Source organism: Pogoniulus pusillus, chromosome 2 (genome assembly GCF_015220805.1).
Source record: "Pogoniulus pusillus isolate bPogPus1 chromosome 2, bPogPus1.pri, whole genome shotgun sequence".
NCBI classification, from domain to species: Eukaryota; Metazoa; Chordata; class Aves; order Piciformes; family Lybiidae; genus Pogoniulus; species Pogoniulus pusillus.
The window spans coordinates 32,833,966-32,846,866 of NC_087265.1; the positions used below are offsets into that span (position 1 = coordinate 32,833,966).

The following is a 12,901-nucleotide window of genomic DNA, read 5'->3' on the forward strand; positions in this document are numbered from 1 at the left end:
CAAACCAAAACAAGAATAAATTCAGTGTTCTTGTTTCCTGATGAAGAATGATAGTACTGTATCCCTCCCCAAAGCAGTTATTTAGCTCCAGAAACTACATAAAATGACATGGGAGTGGAATTGTTCCAAAAATTGTGGAGATTTGATGGAAATGCAGTTGTGGTAAACCAATCATTGCTCAGAAATAGCTTTTGTTTTACCAGTGAGGTGTTTGTTTTCCTTCCTCCTCCTCAGCTTCCCTTATAATTAGGTGCTGCAGGCTCAAAGGGCACAGCTTGTTCAAAACAACTGTCCTCCCCAGGCACAGATGCTGAAATGGCCATGAACTCAGGTCCATCTCACACCTGCTGCAGCCAACTGGAGCAATTGCTGGTCTTTGAGAGTGACTCTCACTGCCCACCTCAGCAGTTCTACATCCCTGTTACCACCAGGGAACAACATTCAAAAGTGACCATCAGGGTCCACTAAGCACTAATGTCACCTTAGCCTTTTATGCTGTTTATAGAGAACCAGCTCCTCTTGATTTCAAAGCAACTGAGTCACCCATGATTCATGCAAAGCCTGAAGTAGAACAGGATAATAAATCTCATATCTTGTGTCCCCAGCTGGTGTTGTAATCTCTTCTGAACTGTCTTCTCACCTCACAATGTCTGATGTTTCTGAAGAGCAGAATGCACGTGGAGGAACGCGTTGGGCCAAGATGTCTCAAAGAACGATAAGTCCAACACGTTTAAACTGGAAGCCCAGTGCTCTTCATCTCAGCTGGCACACTCGTGTTTGTGAAGAAGGCACCTGAATGTAGAATCATAGAATCATAGAATCAACCAGGTTGGAAGAGACCTCCAAGATCATCCAGTCCAACCTAGCACCCAGCCCTAACCAATCAACTAGACCATGGCACTAAGTGCCTCATCCAGGCTTTTCTTGAACACCTCCAGGGACAGTGCCTCCACCACCTCCCTGGGCAGCCCATTCCAATGGCAAATCACTCTCTCTGTGAAGAACTTCTTCCTAATATCCAGCCTATACCTACCCTGGCACAACTTGAGACTGTGTCCCCTTGTTCTATTGCTGGTTACCTGGGAGAAGAGGCCACCCCCCACCTGGCTACAATGCCCCGTCAGGTGCAATGTAGTGCATTTCAACAAGCAATAGCTGGAAATAGCTGGGAACTCTGACCCACTCACTTCTGCTGCTTGCTCCATGGCAGGAGGAAGGATATGGAAAGAAATTACAGCCTGTTGCCACATGGCTCGCTGAGAAGGTGGACAAACTCGAGGCTAGCTGGGGTACACAGAGAGCTTTCCTTACAATTTGAAGGAAAGAACAACAAAGTCTGTGTCGTGTCAAGATGAGCAGCTTAGGGGAGGTGATTCTCCTCTTCTAGTCTGCTTTCATGAGATCTCACCTGCAGTATTGCATTCAGCTCCGTGGCCCCACACATAAGAGACGTGGGGCTGTTGGAGGCGAGGAAGCCACAAAAGTGCTCAGAGGGCTGGAACACCTCTGCTGTAAGAACAAATGAGAGAGTTGGGGTTGTTCAGCCTGCAGAAGACATAGCTCCAGAGAGACCTTGTTGCAGCCTTTCAGTACTTGAAGGAAGCCTACAAGAAAGATGGTGAGTGACTCTTTACAAGGACAAGGGGCAGTGGCTTTAAATCAAAAGAGGAGAGATTTAGGTTAGACATAAGGAAGGAATTCTTTACTGTGAGGCTGGTGAGGCATTGAAACAGGTTGCCTAGAGAGGCTGTGAGTGCACCCTCCCTGGAAGTTCATGGCTGGGTTGGATGGAGCTTGGTCTAATGCAAGGTGTCACTGTCTATGACACGGGGCTTGGAACTAGATGATCTTTAAGGTCCTTTCCAATCCAACCCATTTTTGTAATTCTGTGTCAGAGCTGTAGCAGAGGCTACAGCTGAAGGCAGCCACCTCTGTGGCAACACCTATGATCTGCAGCAGTGGTGGAGGGATTTGCAGATGGCTTTGCGTGGAGTGGGTTTTCTAGGAAAGCCAGAAATGCTGCAGCACATGTCATGGTGCAGGAAGCAGAGAGGAGACTTCTAGGAGAATAAAACTTATTTCTATGGCTAATGGAGGGATCTGGGAGCAGAGAACTTCCTACTGATCTTCTAGGGGGGGTAGCTGCACATGCAACTTCTCTGTTAAACAACAAACAGTCAAACAAAAAAACCCACAACTGGTGGGAAGAGCCCTGCTTGGTGCTTTGCAGACCAAGTCAGTGAGGTCTAGGTTTGGCTCAAGGACCTAGCCACTCTTAGAGTCTCTTCTTACCTAGGAGTCCCTTAGGTACCAGCAGTGGGAGCGTAATCTGGTTCAGTTTTCTATGGAGGTGCTGAGCAGGTCAGGCTTGCAGAGCTTCTGAAATCAAGGGCACTGAATTAATCCTGGTGAGAATCTCTGCTAAATCGTGGCAGTTTTCATCTCCCTGGGCTCTGAAAAACCATGCTTCAGCCTTTGCCTAGATATTTTGGGAGGCAAAGAAGGAGTTCCTTTGGAGAAACTAGTAGCAAGTGCACTAGAAATGACAAAAGTCCTTCTGTAGGACCCAGCAAGTTAGGTAGATGGCCTGACAGTGATGCTTTTCTGGGCTTTGTCCTGGAGTGCCAGAGGCTGGCTGTGCCTGGTGCTAATTTTCTCCTGCCTGAGGTGGTGAGGACAGTCTTGGGCAGTGCTGGGTGACAAGAAGCAGGATGGCTCACACACAGCTAAAGAGCATCCCCACACCTGAGTCAAATGAGAGCAGTACTTTACATCCAGGGCAGCAGTGCTGGGCTCAGATTTATGACCTTTCTTCTTGTTTCTGTTTGCAGACCAAGAGCAGTTGTTGAAGATGAGTTTTTTCCAGTTCTCTCTGGCCTTCAGCTGCTGTTCCTGCCTGTTCTCTGCCTCTGACGACATCCTACACCAGAGCTGCTTCGATCTCTCTCCCAGCTGCAGGTCTGTTCGTGAGCAAATCAGCAGGCTTCATAGCAGGGAAATCCCTGTTCAATCAGTGTTGTGTGTGGCATTCTGCAAGAGGACACAAAGAAATGGTCCCTCCAGGCTGGGCCTCACCTACTCTCCTCATGCAACAGGCTTAGAAAAAAGGTTGGGGAACAAAATATGAGGCCTTTGGTTTTGGTGCAGCTTCCAAGCAGCCTTCAGCTTACAAACAGAGGTAGAAAATTCCCCAGTACTGAGGATTTCCTTAAGCTGAAGCTGTTACAGAAAGCTTCTTGCAGAGGAACTTGCAGAGTTGGGGCAGACAGGGGACCTCTAGCAGTAGGACCACAGAGCCACAGCTCTGGGCAGTGGTCTGTCCCTTGCCAGGGTAGCAGAATGGCTCATTGCACCTGTATTTATTTGGAGCAATGGGCCAGTGACATAAGAGGATCCACATGGAAACAAGGAAAAGCTTTTTCACTGTGAGGGTGGCAGAGCCCTGGAGCAAGCTGCCCAGAGAGGTTCTGGAGTTTCTTTTTCACAGTATCACAGTATCACCAAGGTTGGAAGAGACCTCACAGATCATCAAGTCCAACCCTTTACCACAGTGCCCAAGGCTAGACCATGGCACCAAGTGCCACATCCAACCTTGCCTTGAACTGCCCCAGGGACGACGACTCCACCACCTCCCCGGGCAGCCCATTCCAGTGTCCAATGACTCTCTCAGTGAAGAACTTTCTCCTCACCTCGAGCCGAAATCTCCCCTGGCGCAGCCTGAGGCTGTGTCCTCTCGTTCTGGTGCTGGCCACCTGAGAGAAGAGAGCAACCTCCTCCTGGCCACAACCACCCTTCAGGTAGTTGTAGACAGCAATAAGGTCACCCCTGAGCCTCCTCTTCTCCAGGCTAAACAACCCCAGCTCCCTAAGCCTCTCCTCGTAGGGCTTGTGCTCGAGGCCTCTCACCAGCCTCGTCGCCCTTCTCTGGACACGCTCAAGCATCTCAGTGTCCTTCCTAAACTGGGGGGCCCAGAACTGAACGCAGTACTCGAGGTGTGGTCTGACCAGTGCAGAGTACAGGGGCAGAATGACCTCCCTGCTCCTGCTGACCACACCATTCCTGATGCAGGCCAGGATGCCACTGGCTCTCTTGGCCACCTGGGCACACTGCTGGCTCATGTTCAGGCGGGTATCAATCAGCACCCCCAGATCCCTCTCTGTCTGGCTGCTCTCCAGCCACTCCGACCCCAGCCTGTATCTCTGCATGGGGTTGTTGTGGCCAAAGTGCAGCACCCTGCACTTTGAGCTATTGAACCCCATCCCATTGGACTCTGCCCATCTGTCCAGGCGGTCAAGGTCCCGCTGCAGAGCCCTTCTGCCCTCCAGCTCAGTCACATCTGCCCCCAGCTTAGTGTCATCTGCAAACTTGCTGATGACTGACTCGATGCCCTCATCCAGATCATCTATGAAGATGTTAAAGAGGATGGGGCCCAGCACTGATCCCTGAGGGACACCACTAGTGACAGCCGCCAGCTGGATGTGGCACCATTCACCACCACTCTCTGGGTCTGGCCCTCCAGCCAGTTCCTAACCCAGCACAGAGTGTTACCATCCAAGCCGTGGGCTGACAGCTTAGCCAGCAGTTTGCTGTGGGGGACAGTGTCAAAGGCCTTGCTGAAGTCCAGATAGACTACATCCACAGGCCTCCCCACATCCACCAAGCGGGTCACCTGATCATAGAAGGAGATCAGGTTAGAAAGGCAGGATCTGCCCTTCCTAAACCCATGCTGGCTGGACCTGAGATCTTTGCCATCCCTCAGGTGCGCAGTTATTGGCCCCAAGAGAACCTGCTCCATCAGTTTCCCTGGCACTGAGGTCAGGCTGACAGGTCTGTAGTTCCCAGGTTCCTCCATCCGACCCTTTTTGTGGATGGGGACCACGTTGGCCATTTTCCAGTCTCCTGGGACCTCTCCGGTGAGCCAGGACTGCTGGAAAATGATGGAGAGTGGCTTGGCCAGCTCAGCTGCCAGCTCTCTCAGCACCCTGGGATGGATCCCATCTGGTCCCATGGACTTGTGGGTGTCCAGATGGCTCAGCAGGTCCTGAACTAATTCCTCATGAATTTCCAGGGGAACACACTGCTCCCCGACCCCATCCCCCAGTTTAAGAGGCCATTTGCCTCCTCCTCCTCTCTCCTTACTGTTGAAAACTGAGGCAAAGAAGGCATTCAGGACCTCTGCCTTTGCTTCATCATCAGTTATAGTGTTCCCCTCCTGGTCCAGTAAGGAGTGGAGGCTCTTCTTGCCCTTCCTTTTAGCATTGATAAATTTATAAAAGTGTTTTTTGTTAACTTTCACGGAAGTGGCCAGCCTAAGTTCTAGCTGAGCCTTAGCCTCTCTAATTTTTCTCCTACATAGTCTGGCTACCTCCTTAAACACATCAGGAGAAGCCTTCCCCTCCTTCCAGAGGCGATACACCCTCTTTTTCTCCCCCACTTCCTTCAGGAGCTCTTTGCTCATCCAGGCTGGTCGCCTCCCCCTGCGGCTCATCTTTCGGCACGTGGGAACTGCCAGTTCCTGTGCCTTCAAGAGCTCCTGTTTAAAGTAAGTCCAACCATCCTGGACCCCTTTGTTCTCAAGGACTGCTGCCCAGGGGACATTGGAAATAAGTTCCTTGAGCAAATTGAAGTTTGCCCTCCTAAAGTCCAAGGTGTAGGTTTTGTTGAAGTGCCTCCCTACCTCCCTGTATATTGAAAACTCCACTAACTCGTGATCGCTACAACCCAGGCAGCCTCCCACTATCACATCTCCTACCAGCCCTTCTCTGTTGGAGAGCAGCAGGTCAAGCTGAGCTTGACCCCTAGTAGGCTCGTTTAACAGTTGGGTCATGAAGCTGTCCTCCATGCACTCCAGAAATCTCCTGGACTGCCTCCTCTCTGCTGAATTAAGTTCCCAGCAGATATCTGGCAGGTTAAAGTCACCCACAAGGACAAGATCTGAAGATCTTGAGACAGCCTCCAACTGTTTGTAAAATATCTCATCTGTTCCCTCATCCTGGTTGGGTGGTCTGTAACAGACTCCAACCAGGATGTCAGATTTATTAGTCCTACCTCTGATTTTAATCCACAAGGTCTCTACCCCTTCATCCCTCACTTCTAGCTCAATGGCATGGAGTGACTCTCTAATATACAGGGCCACCCCTCCTCCTCTTCTCCCTTGCCTATCTCTCCTGAAAAGGTTATATCCCTCCAGTATAACAGCCCAGTCATGCCTGTCGTCCCACCAGGTTTCTGAAATGGCAACTACATCGTAGTCCCCCTGGTGGACCAGGACTTCCAATTCCTCCTGTTTGTTACCCAAGCTGCGTGCATTGGTGTAGATACACTTCAGCTGGGCTCTCGATTCAATTGTCCTTAGTTTCCTTCCATCTCTCTCCTTCTCAGAGAGAGTAATTTCCTCACCCACCCCCTTCAGACCTAGTTTAAAGCCCGCCTAATGAGCCCTGCCAACTCCATTGCCAGGACTCTCCTGCCCTTCCTAGATAACTGCACCCCATCACAAGCCAGCAGGTCCGGCGCAGTAAAAGTTCCCCCATGGTTTCTGGAGACATGCAACACCTGCTTGGATGTATTCCTGTATGACCTGCTCTAGGTGCTCCTGCTCTGGGGGATGATCACTTGAGGTCCCTTCCAACCCTTAACATTCTGTGATTCTGTGTGACATCTTCTGGGGGCATTTCTATGGGACTGGGGCTAGTGACATCTCCTGGGGGCATTTCTGTGGGCTGTGACCTCTATATGACCAGCAGTATATGGCCAGGGACACTCACTAGGACACTTAGTGAGATATCACATCTACTTTCTCCCCCTTCTCCATGGGAGTTGGGAGTTTTTGCTGAGACTTTGAGGAGCAGAATGGGATGTCTCAGACTTCCCTTTCTCCCAGCGGCAGGACTTTGTGCAGGACCTACTGCTTGCCAGCTTGTTGCATCCCAGGCTCGCCTGAGGCTCCTGTACAAAGCTCCTTTTCACCTTGGAGCATCCAGGAAATATAATGAGGCAGGAATTAGTGGGGCGGGTGCAAGCCTGGGAGATACGTGGCAAGGAGCCCGTTATTGTTAATTAGGCACGGTGCTGTTGGCTAGCCTGGGCTTTTGCTGCTGTGCAGGAATTTGTTTGCACCAGGGGAGTTTTGTGGCTGGCTGAGCCCCAAGGGGGGCTGCTGGAAGCCAGGCATGCTTGGGTCAGGTCAAGCCAGAGAGATTCAGACCAAAACCTCATGCTGAGCTGATCCCACTCAGATTTCAGGCCAGGCTTAGCCTGCATGCTTTCCGTGAGACAGAGGTGAAGCATTGAATCAAGCTGCTCTCCTCTTTGAAAAGTCAGAGCTATGCTTCACTGCCTTCCAGACTGGTCCTTCAGGCTGCTGGTCCCTCATACCCAGCTTCTTTTACTCCACCATGGACATGCACAGGCCATAACAGGAAAGCTGAGCACCAAGCCCAGCTGGGAGAGGGACTGATTGACCTCCAGAGTGCTGTCCTTCCAATGCCATCCTAGCTTGTCCTATAGTGTATATGGGAATGTGTATGGGGGTCTGCTCCATCTCATACTCTGGAGGTTGGCTGCTCAGTGCTCCCCACAGAGCTGGGAAGGTCTGAAAACCTGGAGTGAGACCCCTGCCCATGGGATGATGTGAGAGCAGCGTGCCAGAACCCCTTTGTCAGTGCAGGATGGGACATAACTACCCAAAGCAGACTCCTACAGCTAATCCTTGTCTTGTCTTACTCATCCTTTTTGCTTGGTTGCAAAATAGAAGGAGACCTGGAACTTCCCACACACATGGAAGAAGATCTGGAACTTGGAGCTTCACTAACACATCCTCTCTCTGCAGGACAAAGCCAGAGCTTGTGCCCATCCCCTCCCTATTGGACAGGACCAGCTAGTCCTTCGATCACAAATAAGAGGGTGTACAGCTTGGGGGCGTCCCAGCCTATGCTCCTTTGGCTAAAACCCATGAGAAGTTAAAATAAGACAGGGCAGGGGTGGAAAAGCACTGCACTACCTTTCTGTAACAGAGCAGAAGCAAGAGAGTCCAGGCTGCCAGCCCAGAGTGAGCAGCCAGGCACCCAGAGCTGCAGCCTGCTCAGGAAATGGTCTTTTTGTTAGGCAGCTCTACACAGCTCTAATTAAATTATGGGATTAGAGCCATCTCATTCCTCACTCATCTGGTGCCAAACGCTTGTTCCAAGGGAGTGCCCTCCACTAAAGGGAAAGCTGCCCGCGCAGCGCTCTGCGCTGTCTCATCAAGAGTTCAGGCTGCACAGAGTCACTCCTTGATTGCACTGCATTGCAGATGGGCTGTCTGAAGCACCGTCAGTCATATGTGGTCTCTGTCTTCCTTTGCTGCTCATTGGTGGCCTTGCAGAAAGCTTTTGGGATGCTTAATCCTCTGTTTGCTGCTCTTAGCTGTGCATAAGGCTGTTTTTTGGTGTACAGCAGAAGATTCTCAGTGTGTTTTCATCCAAGGGCTGACATGGACCAAAGTCTTGCTGTGCAAGATACTCTATAAATATTACAAAGTCTGCAATTGATAGGAATGGAGCAGAAGAGTGCACAGGAATCTGACTGGCCAGTGGAGCTGGGAACAAGCCTTTACTTTCTAGGAAGCATAGCTGATCTTAAAGAAACAGATCACAGTGGCCAGCAAAAGCGGAAGCTAGGAGATGCAAAGTGGAGTTCCCCTGCATTTGCTTTTGTTGTGTGTGGTTCTTGTCGACAGATGATATAAATTCCTCGTCCCAGGGCAGACCTCTGCTGTGCCTGGTGACTGTAGATTTGGGTGGTTTCTCAGTTTACACTTTGGCATAGTTTTTCCCTCTGTTGCTTTACAGAGAAGTTGCCAGGGAGATCTGGTGCCAGAGGAAAGGCTCCTCTCCTTCCACCACACTTCTCACACCGTGAGTTATCACCACACTTTGGGGAGCTGGGCAACTTGCAGCTTGGTGAAGCAAGACCCTTCTGGCATGGCCCGTGTGCAGAAAAGCAGGGACTCTCCTACACACTGCTGCCTCTGCTCTCCTACTTACTAGGCATGAACATAGCAGTAATGAAAGCTTGCTTCTTTCACCAGGAGAAGTATAGGTCATCAGATCATGAAAGTGCCTCCTGTGCTGCAAAGCATGGTGCTGCTGAGGACTGCCCAGAGGAATATTCCTGCTGTTATTTGCGAATTCCTGCTTCCCAGTGGCCAGCATTTTGCAGGGTGCACTGGGATGTCCTGTTGATGTGTGCACAGCCCAGCTGGAGGGAAGGAGTGTAGCCATTTTCCAGTGTCAGCAACTCCCTCTTGCTTTGCAAGGCAGGTGCCAAATTTCTGGTGCTCTTTGCAGCGTTGCAGTTTTCCCCCACTGCTGATTAAACGTGTCCATTATGGCTGGGTTAGGTAGATAAAACTCACATGATCTACTCCGAAACTCAACTTTCCCTTGCTCATTGTTCAGTGTCAAAACCTTTAAAAGGTCTTCTTGGTAGCACTGCTGCCACAGGGTCCATGGCATGAACTTAACTCCCATCTGTCTCCCCCATCCTGTCACTGAGCTGCATAAGTACTCTTGGAGAAGTCAGGTTTTCCCATCTTCTGCCTTCTTGGCTGGAGGCATAGCATGTCTTAGTTTTAATACACTGCTTTATAGCATGTCTTAGTTTTAATATATTGCCTTCTCTCCTGGACAAGCTCTCAATCCCTCCTGCTTTTGTAGCATTAAGTAGAAGGGAGAAAACCCTGCCTGAAAAGAAGCATCTTCAGACAAATTGAATTCATCCTTGGAGATAGTCAAACTGCAATTGAACACAGCCTGCTTACCCTGGCATGGGAAAGGGCATCCCCTAGCAGTGCCAAGATTCCAACCCACACGCAGAGAGCAGGAGGGGAGCCTTCAAGCTTCAGAGCTGGGACCAAATATTTACCCTGTGCATGGTATGTCATGGGCAATTAAGGTAGCTGAGCCGAAAGCAGAGTGGTGGGAAAAGCTGTTTGCTTTTCGAACCGGACCAGCAAGTGCATATTCAATTACCTGCATGCCAGCTAATATTTAGCCATAAATCTTATTAACAGTGCTCTGCAGCAATGCAGATGTGAAGGAAGGGAAATAAAGAGAAACAAAATGAGGAAGGGTTGGGTTTGAAATGATAAAGAAGAAAAGAGGCAAACCTTGGCTGATCGCTCAGTTTGCAGCCAAAGGTTTTTACAGAAAGGGCTTCAGCTCCGTGAGGAAATCAGCTGGAACAGGTCTGGAAGGATAGCTCTCCAAGTGAGAGCTCTTCTTGCAGAATACCAATGATTTGCATCCAAAATAAAGTGGCTAGAAGCAGCTACTTCAGGAGCTCTTCCTGCACTAGGCCAGGAGCAGAGAGGTGGAGGGAGCAGAATATAAAACACCACCTGCCTTGGAGAAGAGAAGCAATGCAAAAGGTTGGAGGGCAGATCTTCACTCTAGCTTGCCTTCCTGTAAGAACAGCTGGGGGTTGTTTTTCATTTGCTGCTTTTCTTGCTTTTTCAACCTGCCTCTAATATGAGGACAGACTGCTGCTCCCAAATCCTAAACCCAGCCAGCTCTGTGACCCTTGGAAAGTATTCTGAGGAAGTCTCTGGGAAGGGCTGGAGTGAGGAAAAATACCACTGTTTGCACAAGGATACTGGTTTTGCAAGCTGTCTTTACTTGTACTGGGGCTCTCCCAGCCACATGGCCTTGCACCAATGCTCTTAGAATAATCTATGTTAGAAGAGATCTTTAAGATGATGAAGCCCAACTGTGAACTCAGCACAGCCAAGTCACCGCTGAACTGTGCCACTCGGAACCACATCTACAAGCATTTCAAATGCCTCCAGGAATGGTGACTTCACCACTTCCCTGCACAGCCTTTTCCAGTGCTTGACAACCCTTTCAGTGAAGGTGTTATTTTTTTTCCTAATGTCCAATCCAAACCTCCCCTGGCACAACTTGAGGCCATTTCCTTTAGAGCTATTGCTTGTTACTTGGGAGAAGAAACTGACCCCCCACACACACCTCACTACAACCTCCATTCAGGTAGTTGTGGAGAGCAGTAAGATCTCCCTTGAGCTTCTTTTTTTCCAGGCTAAACAACCCCAGATCCCTCACTGCTCTTTAGAAGACTTGTTCTCTTACTGCTGGTTGCCAGAAGCAATTAACTAGCAAATAGAGTGAGGACAAAAGGCTACCATGAGTTACAGCCTCATAGAGGATGCCTTCAGCCCTGGCCTTCCCCAGCCTGAGGGATTTGGTGCTGTTTATATGGTGCCTGGGCCACCACCAGACCCCTGCAATGCTGTGGCACCAGGAGATGCTACAGCATGAGCTGGGCAGCATCAGTACCCATTCCTGTTGCTGGCTGGCAGGTGTCAGCAGTACAGGCAAGCCCTGGTTTGCCATAGCTCAGTTTGCCAGCAGGCTCCAGCCTTCATTGTTAATCTTGGCCAGAGATTCTCCTGGCTTGTTTGAGGAGTAGCAACTCTGGACGACTTCCCTTCTCTGAGATGGGCACTGTGCCACGTGCCAAGCTGTCTCACTGCCAGCAGCAGCAGGTCCTGGCAGGGGCTGGGGCAGGATGCCTCACCCAGCAAGGAAGGAGCCTCCCATCAGCCAGGCACCGTGGCAGACTCCAAGCACCCCTCCTCAAATGCCAGCTGCCATATGTGCCTTTTCTCTCCCTGGGTGCGGGCTGGCAAGGTGAGAAATCATGCCTTGGGCATGCTGTTTGCTGAGAAGCGTGGGAGAAGGCTTTGCAGACAGCAAGGCAGTGCCTTGAGGCACATTTACACGTCCCCATAAACAGCTTCTCAGAGATGCTGATCCCCAGGCTCCAGCCCTGCCTTTGCACTATCAGCACCACCTTGATCAGGGGCTACACATGCTTGTTGCATGAAAGGTCAGCAAATGCAAACCACAGCTCCATCTCTCCTTTCCCCTCACCTATACGGGAAGGAAGGGCTACAGAAATCTGCTGCCAAGTTTCTGCTTTGCAGGAGACCTCTCAGGACACGTCCATTCATGACAGGAAAGGACTTGGGCATGGCAGCCAGGCAGCCTTTATAACAAATTGAGGTGATGCTCAGATGCATGCTGGCCATCTGTTTCCTGCAGGACAGGATATCAATCCAGGGCACTGGAAAACAGGGCCATATCAAGCCCTTTGCTTCTGGTTATCAGCTGGTGACAAGGGCTGGTGGCAGGAGGAGTGCTGATATTTAAAGTCTGTGATCCAAACCCTGCTCTGCTGTTTGTTTCTGGATCACAGGTGAGGCCACACAGAGCTTGTTTCCAGGGGGAAACCTGCTGAATTTATACCTGGAAGAGACAGATCACAGGAGTCACTGCTCCTACTCTGAAGGAATTTGGAGGTGGGTCACAGAGGAGAAGACAATATTTTGATCTTTATTTTTCTTTCTGGATGTGACATTCCAGTGAAACATCAGCCTTTTGTTTTTCATTACTGAGTGCTAAGCCTAAGTGAAGCCTTCCACAGCTCCCAAAATAAACTGGTATGGTCATAGTCAGCTCTTGCTTTGGTAGCCCAAGCTGCCCTCATGCATCCCATGAATGAAAGCATGCCAGACCATGAACCAGGCTGCACTGCTGCTCCTGGTCAACACAAACACCTTGCAATTAGCTGCATGCAGATTTCTGTTTTCCATTGCATGGCTCTGTGCACAGGCTGAAGCAAGGCACGGGGCTGGAAATTTAGTGCAGCACTAAGCAATTGCTGCTTGCTCCTTAAACACAGGGTGAATGTGCTTCATTTCCTTTGACTGATGCTGGAGTGGCCTGTTGACCAGACCAGTGCTGAGTGATACCAGGGTACGGCTGTGCCCGTGATGTGCTCCCTGCACAAGCTGCATGCCTGTGAGGGAAGCAGCTGACTCAGACGGCTGAAGAGACTTGCT

The 12,901-nt window shown here is 50.3% G+C and overlaps 1 long non-coding RNA gene across 1 annotated transcript; it reads left to right on the forward strand.

The window, feature by feature from the left end:
- The first annotated feature begins 1,087 nt into the window (after window positions 1-1,087).
- On the forward strand, window positions 1,088-12,316 carry LOC135187879 (uncharacterized). Its single transcript, XR_010307482.1, has 3 exons — window positions 1,088-1,618; window positions 2,832-2,958; window positions 12,256-12,316. It is a non-coding gene; the product is annotated as an uncharacterized LOC135187879 (long non-coding RNA).
- The last annotated feature ends 585 nt before the right edge of the window (window positions 12,317-12,901 follow it).